Source organism: Pinus tabuliformis, chromosome 9 (genome assembly GCF_031772625.1).
Source record: "Pinus tabuliformis cultivar Carrire ecotype Pingquan chromosome 9, CPIR1, whole genome shotgun sequence".
NCBI classification, from domain to species: domain Eukaryota; kingdom Viridiplantae; phylum Streptophyta; class Pinopsida; order Pinales; family Pinaceae; genus Pinus; species Pinus tabuliformis.
This window is the reverse complement of record NC_142307.1, coordinates 606,000,069-606,011,950: the sequence shown is the minus strand read 5'-3', so window position 1 is coordinate 606,011,950 and position 11,882 is coordinate 606,000,069. Positions and strand designations below refer to the sequence as shown.

At 36.0% G+C, this 11,882-nt stretch overlaps 1 pseudogene; it reads left to right on the top strand.

Moving 5' to 3' along the window:
* The first annotated feature begins 10,303 nt into the window (after positions 1-10,303).
* On the top strand, positions 10,304-11,258 carry LOC149150044 (uncharacterized; annotated as a pseudogene).
* Positions 11,259-11,882: the final 624 nt, after the last annotated feature.

Sequence of the window (11,882 nt, the reverse complement as noted above, 5' to 3'; positions counted from 1 at the left end):
CTATGTTCAGTCCTCCTCTTGGGTTTCACTGTTCACTGTCTTTCTTGGTCGCTTGGACTCCTCTTTCTCCCTCTCTCCTCACTATCTCTATTTGTGGCTTTAACTATCCGATCCTATGCCTGTTTAGTTCCTCTCCTGCCTACGTCGATTCGCCTTCTGCAACTGTGCCTGGAGTTTCCTCTTCAGCATCAGCATGTACGCTTCAGGAAGTGCCACGTGTCCGCATTGGAACAGCGCCAGCCTACTTCATCGGTTCATTTCTTCGGTTATGTTGTGTATGTGTTTTTTCTCCACCGTGACTGTCAAACGGATTCCAAATCCCTTTAAATCGCGGCTTAATCCCTATCGATTCCGCTTCTTTTCATCGGGTGTAATCTCAGCTGTCTGATCTGGGCTCCTCTAGATCCAACGTCATTCGCACGTCGAGTGCGGTTGACTTGCTCGACCGATAACGCACGATCACGCTAGTTTTTCTCTCACCTCCACTACCATGCATCGATCGCTGAGTGTGATCGCTCCGCTTTACCCAAAACCTCTTACCATTCAAGGGCACCCCGATCAATACCGCCGTTTCCAAGGTGCGGGTCCCACCGTCGTACGGTAGCCCTTTTTCCTTTTTTTGCCCGCGGTTCTCTAGCTCCCAACGTGACCGAGTGCTCAAGCCTTTCCCATTTCGTCCCTTTTTTCATAGCAGTGCGCTAATCGCGCACCAAAAATCGCCTCCTTTTCCCGATCCGGGGCTCCCAGTGGCTGTTTTGACCTCCTGCGCAGTCTCCATGGGCCTCGGTCAATGCGCTTTGACTGAGGTCCTTGTCATTCCACGCCGGTTGTCATGGCCACTGGTTCAAGGCATTTTTGATCGCTGTTTTAGATTTCATTAAAGATTTGTTCAACTCGATACAGTCAAAGTTCTTGACAGTCTTTTGTGGATCTGATTCGGATCATCTAGCCTAGTGCTGGTCAAATGCATCAAGCTGCCTATCATGCTTTTGTACAATGTTGGATTGACATTGTTGCTACAATCTTATTTTCCCAACTTCAACCACATGACAGTTGAAGTTGGTGTGGGCTTTTTGTTCTGCATTTTAAACCTCTCCAAAATGTCTGCTATATACATTTCTTAAGAAATAAAAAATGTCATAGTCTATTTGTTTCACTTCTATGCCCAAAAAATATCTTAACAACCCCAAGTCAGTGATTTCAAATTCAATCTTCATGACTTTCACTCTTCATGACTTCTTTGAAATCAGCGATGAGGAAATCATCACTGCCTGTAAAAATGAAATCATATACATATAATACAACAATAAGAATCTTACTATCACTCTCTTTGATGTAGAGAGTCGGCTCACCATCGCATTTGTTGAAACCATTTTCCAACAAGTAAGCATTTATCCTGCTATACCATGCACGTGGTGCTTTCTTCAGCTCATAAAGAGATTTTCGCAAACCTGACCTTGTCTTCTTTGCCTTCTAGCTCATAACCAAGTGGTTGCGCAATATACACTTCCTCTTTCAACATTCCATTCAAGAATGCTGATTTTACGTCCATTTGATACACTTTCCATTTATGTTGCATGGAAATCACCACCACTGTATGCACTATCTCCATCCTCGCGACTGGCGCAAACATCTCCGCATAATCTATTCCATGTTATTGCTTGTATCCTTCGACAACTAGCCTCGCTTTATGCCTTTCAATATTCTCATTGACATTGCTCTTGGTCTTATAGACCCACTTCACTCCAATGACTTCTTTTCCTTGCAGAAGGTTCACTAACTCCCATGTGTCATTCCTTCATATTGCTTCTATTTCTTCCTCCATTTCCACAACCAATTTTTCTTCTTTGACTGCATCCACAAAATGGATTGGGTCATCTACATGACAAAATAATGCAAATAAGGAATTTAGACCAGCGCTACTATCAACTTCATCTTACACATAAATTTCTATTAAATTTATGAATTTTGGTCTTCTTATGCTTGCTGAACATGGGCTTGACATGTCACTTTGTGTTGTGCTTTACGATGTGCTTGGAGAATCACTTGCTTAATTGCGTGACATTGTCCTGTTATTTGTTGATGGTGTTACTTGCTACCTGCTTTTTTGTGCTTGAATAGGAGTAGAGGGAGTGATTGTTGAGCAATTGCTTATTGCTGTCAATTCCTCTTTGTACTCATTCGGTATGCATGTTTTGACATTGATCGTCTTCTCTAAAATTCCATCCCATGCTTCCTCTTCTATGAACTGTACATTTATGTTGATTATGACCTTCCTGGTTGATGGATTGTAGAGTTTGTATTCCTTGGATTCATCACTATATCCAACAAATATACATTTCTCCCCCTTGTTGTCCATCTTCTTCCTCAACTCATTCCGGACATGTGCATATGCCACATATCCAAAGACTCTCATGTGAGTGACACTATGAATTCTTCCACTCCATGCCTCCTTAGGAACCATGATCTGGACTCTTTTGGTTGGACATCTATTCATGATATACATTGCACAACCGATAGCTTCAACCTAGTAATCGTTTGGAAAATTATTTGCTTTCAACATACTCCTTGTCATTTCCATAATGGTCTTATTCTTCCCTTCCGTGACACCATTTTGCTAAGGTGTATACCTTGCTGTAAATTGCTTGTGAATTCCATGCTCCCTGCAGAATCAAAGGAAGTCATTTGAGATGTATTTGGCACCTCTGTCAGTCCTAAGGTCTTTGATTTAGTTTCCACTTTGCTTCTCAACAAGAGCTTTGTGTCGACGGAAGCACTCGAACACTTCACTTTTCTTTTTTAGGAGATAGACCTATGTCTTCACTGTGTATTCATCTATGAAGGTCAATAAATAGTGGTTGCCACCAATTGATGGTGTCTGCATTGGTCCACATAAATCTTAATGGACAATCTCCAAGGGTGCCTTTTCCCTTACTAACTTTCCTGCTGGAAATGTCTCTTTGTGTTGCTTGACCAAGATACATCCTTCACATAGGCTGTTCGGTTTTTCTGTGAGCGGTAACCCCTTCACTATGCCTTTCCTATGCAACAAATTCAAACCTCCAAGGTTGAGATGACAAAATATCAAATGCCATAAACAATTTTCATCTTTGACCTCTACTTGAAAGTTTACTTATGTGAAAGTTGCATCTTTCTTCCATCCTCTTGTGAATTCATTGATAGTTGTGCTTGTGCACCTTCTTCCTTCAAATCTAATCTTATTTTTATGGGAAACATTCTATTGTTTGTCATATTAACCTTTGCAATCAACTATCTTCTTGGAGGGCTATCCAAAATTGTGCACTCATCATTTTTGGAAAAGACATTGTAGCCCTTTTGCATGAGTTGTCCAATGCTTATGAGGTTATGCTTCAGACTTGGGACAAAGTAAACATCCAAGATGTAATTCTTCTCCCCCTTCTTTGTTAGGATATTAACTCTTCCTTTGCCCATGATAGAGACTTTGATATTAGTCCCTAATGTCACTTCAGATTTCACACTTTCATCTAGATTGGAAAACATTTCTATGTTCCCTGACACGTGGTTGCTACACCTTGAATCTAGATACCATATATTGCTTTATTTTTCTTGTGCTACATTACAAGCTAAAAACATTCTATCATGGTTCTGATTTTCCTTTGTGAAATTTACTGTTGGTTTTTTACTAATGTCATATTGCTTCTTCCTACATTCACTTGCATAGTGAACATACTTCTTACAATAATGACATTGAACTTGAGATTTATCATACCTTTGACCTTGTGCTTGATTTTGGCTTTGGCCTTGACTTGGATTTTGATTGATACCTCTTCCACTTGAGCTTGAAGGGATGCTTCTTCCACCACTGTGTGGGCTTCTTCCCCTTCCTCTAGCATATGATCTCCCTCTACCTCTAGCTTGACCCAATGAAACTTGTGTCTTGAAGCCATGGTTCAGTAAGGAGCTTGTTGCTCTATCCAATCTATGTTCATGAGAAATCAGCTATGCATGAAGCTCATCAACTAAGAACTATGAGAGATCCTTTGTCTCTTCTATGGCCACAACAATGGCATCAAACCTTGCTGGAAGACTTCTCAAAACTTTCTCAACTATTCTCCTTTCCTCAAGTGTCTCACCATGAGACCTGATTTGAGTAACCAGTCCAATTACATGTGTAAACAATGAGTCTACATTCTGAGACTCTTTCATACAAAGTGTTTCAAAATCTCTCCTTAGCATTTGTAGCTTTGTTTTCTTCACTTTTTCCATGCCTTGGTAGGTTGTCTGGAGGGTGTCCCATGCTTGCTTGGACTTTGTTGCTCTTGTAGTCCTTGGGAAAATACTTTCATGAACTGCTTGAAAAATGTAGAAAAGGTCTTTTTCATCATTATTCTTGTTGTCCCTCAAGAAATCCCTTGCTTCTTGAGACAATGCATTGTATGCTGTTGCATCTACTGGTTCTTGAAAACCATTCTCCACCAAATCCCAAATGTCTTGAGAAGAAAAAAGGGCCTTCATTGTAATAGACCAATAATCATAATTTTTTGATTAAAATGACATATATGAGGATTAGTCAAGCTTTTTCTTGATGTTTCCATTTCTGAGTGAAAAAAAAAACTTTCTACCTGCTGGTAAAAATACATCAAAAATCTACCCTCGAAACAATTTTTAATTGCTAGTAAAAAAAACTTGTTTTTACACTAACAAAGTTTAACCCGCTCTGATACCATGTTAGGAAAAAATTTTAGGAGTAGAGGAGAGGAGTCTGGATCAGAAATCAGTTGTGGCAAGCATGTTGCAACTACACAAAGGCTTATTGAAACATAAATTAAACACACAATAAAACAGAGTGGAAATAAAATGGTTGTAGTAAAGCTAGTGGTGAAGGTTTAAAGGCATATCACAACAAACCAAACTATAGATTATATTTCTAAACATATGAAAAATACATTCATATGATAAGTTGGAGGCTACTGCTACAAGTAAAACAAAAAAACTTACTGTGATTTATGCTTCACAAGGGTTGCAGAGTAACACACACAGTAACTATTGTTTTCACGTGCCCACCAATATTTTCTCCATGATTTTCTCCTCACTACCTCTCAAACTTACACACTCAACTCCTCTTTAATTGTTCAACCTTGAAAATGACTTTTACATTCATATTTCTGCAAACATATAACTTTGACTCATTAATTTATGACAGAGCAAATATTTAAGACACAGGATGGGCGATTATACAAAATGAGGGATTTTATGAACTTGGAGAGGTTCCGCAATGCAGTAAAGGTTACGCAGTAAATGTTTTCCCATACATATTTACTGACGTCTCATTAAGTTCTTTAACTATCTGATGTGTTTTGGAATGGTCAACGATCTACTTCTACTCATACTTTAGTCCTTCCACCTGCAAACAAAATCACAACCCTGCAGTAGTTGATTGGGAAAGCATGTTGTTTGTTAGTGTGTTTAAGGCGGTGGTTGGGATTAATATTTCCAACACCAGTTTCATAACCTGTAACGACAATGGCAATGAAGGCATCCACATTTACAGTGGTAGTTGCTTATGTTGTGGTCTCAATGTTTGATCTCTTTGGCATTGCAAAGGTTGTTGAAGCACCGACTCCTAGCCCAGTTGCTAGAACGACTTCCATGAACTTCATTCCTTTCGTCGGTCTATTTCCCATTGAAATATTGTGCACCTGGTGGGATAAAATCGTATTCCAAAACCATATTTCATTTAAAAAATGTGGTGCACTCGAGTTTGAAATCTTGGGATAAATGTAAAATTTGAAATCCCACTACATTCAATATGTATTCTGGGGTCTGTGTTGTCCACCTGTTTGGTTCACATCCGTGAGTCAAAGTTGCAGACCCACTAGAAAATGGGGAAAGTCGGAAAACCATAATATTATGATAGGGGCATGCCAACCAAGGGTGGGGATTAGTCGATGCCTGGGTCGATGGCCATAGATGGGGACATATGTACTTAAAGTAGAATTAATATATCAATAACTATATATATATATATTGGTTGCTTGAACTAAGACCTCTAGAGTCTTGAGGATCAGAATTGATGTATATGACAGGTAACTGTCAATAAATGGGTTACGATATGTCCTTTTCCCTGTACACGTAATAGCAATAGGGATTTGAACTATGACCTATAGAGTTTCAACTATTTCACATGTTTTTTATTACCAACTAAGATGCCCTGAATGTTTCTATGGATTGAGCTTATATCAACCACATGGTTGTTCTAGTTATAACATTGAAAGGAAATATCACATATAACCAGTGATTAGATCATAAAGTAATAAAAGAAACAAGTTGAAATCAATGGGTGCAACCGGAAGGATGTGAACTTTTATCAATGGTGTTAGAAGTCTTTTTGGTGTTTTCTAATGCATATTGGAATCTTTTTGGGACTGAAAGAATCATATACAAACCTAAAGTTTGCGAAAATGGAGTTTTTCATAATTCACAAAATGGAGAAGACGGTTAAATACACGTCTAATATGGAAAAAAAACAAAATCCTCATATGGAACTACAAAATCCACCAGACAATTACAATGCTTTCGCTTCCACTTTCATTTTTATTTTTATAATAGCGTTATTTTCAGTCAATTACAATGACATATGCACTAAATGGTATCAATAGTTATTTGGGTTCTACGAAAACACGACATGGGCATAGGTTGTAATTAGATAATTATTTAACTGTGATTGATATGATAGCATGGAAGAATGAATGCTTTGTAACTGGTATTTTCCATTATCATTCAATTCAATCTAAGTTCAATCAAGGATGACAAATTGTCATGTAAATATCATATTTTTTGTACAATTGAAACACTACAATATAGGATGGGGTTTTAAGACAATATTTGAGACAATTTTTTGGTATATTGCTTTAACTTGAGACAAAAAAAATTGTGTATTGTCTTAAATATTGCCTTTAAGTGGGTGTCTTAAATTATTGTCTTAAAAAAATGTCTCTATAAAGAAAATATATAACACAAGCATTATTGTCTCTTAAGAGACAACTTCAGTTTTGTGTATTGTCTTAAATATTGTCTTTAAGTGGGTGTCTCAAATTATTGTCTTAAAAAATTGTCTCTATAAAGACAATATATAATATAAGCATTATTGTCTCTTAAGAGACAACTTCAGTTTTGTCGCTTGAGAGACAATAGTTGAGATTAAATAAATTGCCTTTATAGAGACAAGATGTATTTAATCCTAGCTATTGTCTCTTCAGAGACACTAAAAAATTATATTTAAAAACAATACAATATCACTTTTGTCTCTTTAGAGACAATATAAATCAACGAATCCAGAAAAATATCTCACTATTGAAATTATTTAATTAAAAATAAACTACAATATCATTGATTAATTCATGTCAGAGCACAATGGAATCGAACCACCAACAGGCAAGTGCTCTTCCATTAAGCTAGCACCCTTTAAATAACAATCATGCATTATGGCAATCCTTGAAATTGCATATATAGGCATTGATTTAAAAAAAAAATGTTTGACACATAATGACATAATATTTGTATTATGTAAAATATATAATCATGCAGCCCCTATTTTTAACTTAATAAAAATAGCTCAAGAGAGTTAGCTTAATGTCACACCCTTGTAACGTGAACCGCACAACAAGCTAATAATACAAAATAATTTATAAACAATTTAATATAGTCATACAAAGAATGGTAACTAGAATTAGCACACACTATTAATATCTTGTTAGAGCTATTGAATGGTTTATGTTTAGCTTATTTTCACTAGGAATATATTCCAACAATATGAATTTGTAAACAAGTGCAACTCATCTTTTCTATTTGATTAAATATTTCAAATCTTAAGCTACTAGCTTTAGAGTTTATTTTTCTAAATGCAGAATTATATGATTTGAAATTTGACACATTTTTCATTTTATTATTATTATTATTATTATTATTTCACTGTCATTGTTTCATTTCTTTTCATTTCAATGCATTTTCTCTTTCTCAAATTGTGCCCAACATTTATAAATGAAGGAGGATGAGCTTCCATCTCCAAAAAAATGCACCAAAACTAATTTAGATATAAGTGTGCTACAGTAAGTAGAACAGATTTGATATCCATTCTCTTCTAATTGTTTGGACTGGAAAAAAAACAAGATATGCTCAAATTGGCTATGGATAGAAATTCTTGCATCATTTAAAATAGGCATGCTGGTACTAATTGTTGAATGTTTTGATAGCCATAGTTTTTAATTAATCAATTTATATTACAAGTTGTCCCCTCACTCTTCCAAACATGTTTATCATATACTAACAAACAATGCCAAGGGCATTTTCTCCTGATTGTACAAATTATTGTATATTATTTCCAATACAGATGAATAAAATGATATTCAAGAAGAGTGGTGCAGATGGATCCACTATTGGATGGTTTATTTTCACCTAATAGCAAATAAATCCAAGGGTATCTTCTCATGATTGTACAAATTATTGTATATTGTTTCCAATATAGATGAATATCATGATATGCAATGAGTGTGGTGGAGATGGATCCACTATTGGATAGCTTGTTTTCACCTAAAAGCAGCCATGGTCAAGAGGGATCTTAAATGAATATCCAAGAACACTATTTACGAGTGGCCACCCAGATTGTTTAAATCCTCACAATGTTTGGTGTAATTTCTTGATCGATTCTTTGGCTAATAGTAGGAGAATGGAGGGTGCCTACCAACTATTTGAATAAATTTTTGGTTTTGTCGATTTCATTTATTATTGGTTATGTGAAGATTGGGAATTATAGCAAGGCCTTGGAGCTCTTTGAAGCAATAAAGAAATGCCCTGAAAGCCATACTTGGTTATGGCAAGTTCCTCATAGGGGTTTCTACATTAGGACTTAGCACACAACTTATTTGATGAAAAACTATAGTGAAACGTGGTTTAATGGCCAATGGTGATAGCAATATGTGCTTACAATGCGATAAAAGATCAGGAATGTAGCATAAAAAGGTGAGTGCGGATGCATTCATTAGATCTTGATAATGCGAGGGTAGAACTGATATGGAATGGTGAATAGAAATCATGGTTAGTTACTATTCTAGAGCTTTATTTGCAAGTCAAAAGGGTTTCTTAAAATGGTTTTCTAGTGGTTATGGATATTACTGATCTAGGGAAAAGCCTATGTCAAGAAATTCCTGTAAAATCTAGTGCACAAGCAACAAGGAAACATTCTATAAATCGTGTGTCATCTATGATCAGTGCAGACCAATATTCAACACATAGTGGGCTATTGGCATATATTCTTGTTGTTGTTAACCAATAAGAAAATCCTCTTTGGAAGAAGATGAAAGTTCTTTGGTAAGTTCATCCAATAGTTTTTCCTATATTGGATATTAGAGAAAACTATGGTAAATGTTTTTTATAAAGAGTCCTTGAAGCACATTTGTGCACTATTGAACATAACTTGTAACAACTAGAAGTGAGGTTATTTGGCCTACTTTAGGTTCCTAAATCTTGGGTTATTGTAGTGATTTGTGCCATGTGCACTCTAAATTCTTTTTAGAAAATGGATGTGGATAGTTCAAGCAACAAAATGATTTTCTCCACTCTAAATTTTGATAAAGATGTTAAGCTATGGCATGAGTATCGTGGAAACCTCAATAAATGTCTTCTACTACTAAATTTGTGCCTTTAGGTCTCTTGAAGGAGGTGGTACCAGCTAATTTAGTACCCATCTTAGAAGTATCCTTGGTCATAACTCCAAAATCCCTAAACAAGGCTCTTATAGTGATTGGAAAAGGTTTTTTCCTTCCATTATTTTGGATATGTTACACCTCTAGATGTAAATATCACAAGTCGGGTCAATAAGAGGCTTACGATCAAGTGGTTACAGATATCACATGGACATGTGAGGAAGATTCCTATACAACTGCAGCAATGACAACTCTGTCAATAGTTGGATAAAATATGGGAGTTCTCTTCTTCCAGTACCTTTCCCTAGAAAATTTTCTTAACCTTGCTTCAAAACAATAAAAATTTGAAAAATGACATGGGTCTTTTATCATATGTATTTTTCAGTTGCTTTGGGTTGGCTATATCACCAAGAAATCTATTTCTTATTGTTATACGAAGCATTGATATTAATTTAGTTGATCCCATGCATCAATTGAGGTCCTAGAAGGAAGCTACACATTTTTTCTAGAGAGGTGGTCAACACTTGAAATCATCTATGGGAAAAATTTCAGTGTGTAGGCCTAAAATTTATAGTGGATTTTTTGTAGAGGGGCATTATTTTTTGTGGGTAAAAGGTGCTATGGTCTCTGAAGCATGTTCTGAGAGATTCATTATTTTTTATCAGGCTAGAAGTGGAGTTTGAATCATTTTCCACCCTCCCATTGTGCATGAGTTTCCAAACCTGGTACCCAACTCTACAAAAGGCTTCAGGAAAAAATCTATGTCTGTAATAGAGTAAGGCTTGGACAAAATCTATGCCTTTAATATAATACATAAGACAAAAACCATGTCGGAATTACCTTCAGTATTTAATTTAACTATCCAAGATGGGTTTTTGGCATACAAGGAGCATATGACTCCATTCACAAGCCTTGCAAGGAATATGAAATAGGACGTGGTTGAGTGTAGAGGCTGTTGGTTACAGGTTTGTTGCTTTCCCCACACAAGAAGAAAGTAGAAGCGAAATGAGTTCTAATGGCTCAAGCAAAGGAGGTTATCAAAGTCAATTGCAAGAAGATATTAGAGATATTGAACCTCTATTATGTTTTGATGAGGAAGAAGATGATAGCATTCGTCACACTCCCAGCGAAGCCATAAGAAATGACCACCTAAGTTGGACACAAGACAATGGACAAACTAGCAATGATAATCCAAGTAGTAATAGACAATATGAATGTATGGAATTCAGAGAAAAGGAGTTTGACTTTATTCTTCTTTCTATCCAACATAAGGTAGTTTTGAATGGGAAAAGTAGTTCAGATGGTGTTTTCTTTCCACCCATAACAAGCTAGGAATCAAGAAACATTAGCACAAATAACAGTGCCACTAAAGTGGGGCAACCAATATAATGGAGAAGTCAAGGAAAGAGAAAATGAAAAAATGCTATAGATCTATTTAGGAGTTTTTTTCCTAAAGGAAATTCCATGGATATTGTAGTTGTTCTTGATGTGGCCTCCCAGTACTTGAAATTCCTCCAAATCAGAGTCGAAAGGCTGGAGGCCAATCAGAATGATAGAACTTTGTTGAAGCCTTGAGATCCGTAATTGATGTGGTAAATCACATAGCTTCTAATATTTAAGCTATATTTACATTCTCTGTTGGACACCTAAAACATTTTATTTTCCAATTTAACTAACTATTTTTGCTAAAATAGCTAGTGGAATCATGTTGACATGTGCCAAAAATATGAAGGATTAAATACTAAAATGTGTGTGTATATATATATATACACACACACACACTTTAGTATTTAATCCTTCATATCTATATATATATATATATATATATATATATATATATGCAATGACCTGTAGGTAGCCAGAGCATTGAATTTCTCATAATCTAGCATAATAGACAAAGTTTGATAGGCTTCGTCAGTAGGGAGAATGTCTAACAATTCACAATTGTGAAAATCTAGAAAAAAAAATTATAATGGAAAAAAAACCTAAGAAACTTCAAGAAGATGAATCAACTGAAAATTTTGTTGAGGAACAAGTATTCAGATAGCTAAATGATCAAGAAGGTGTTGGAAATACTACTGAAAGGGGGGGTGAATCAGTGTTATCAAGTCACTTATTTTCTTTCTCAAACTCAGATCATATACGCTACTTCAGTTAGATAAACCCGCGTATATACTCAACTACAGAGAAGGAAACCCA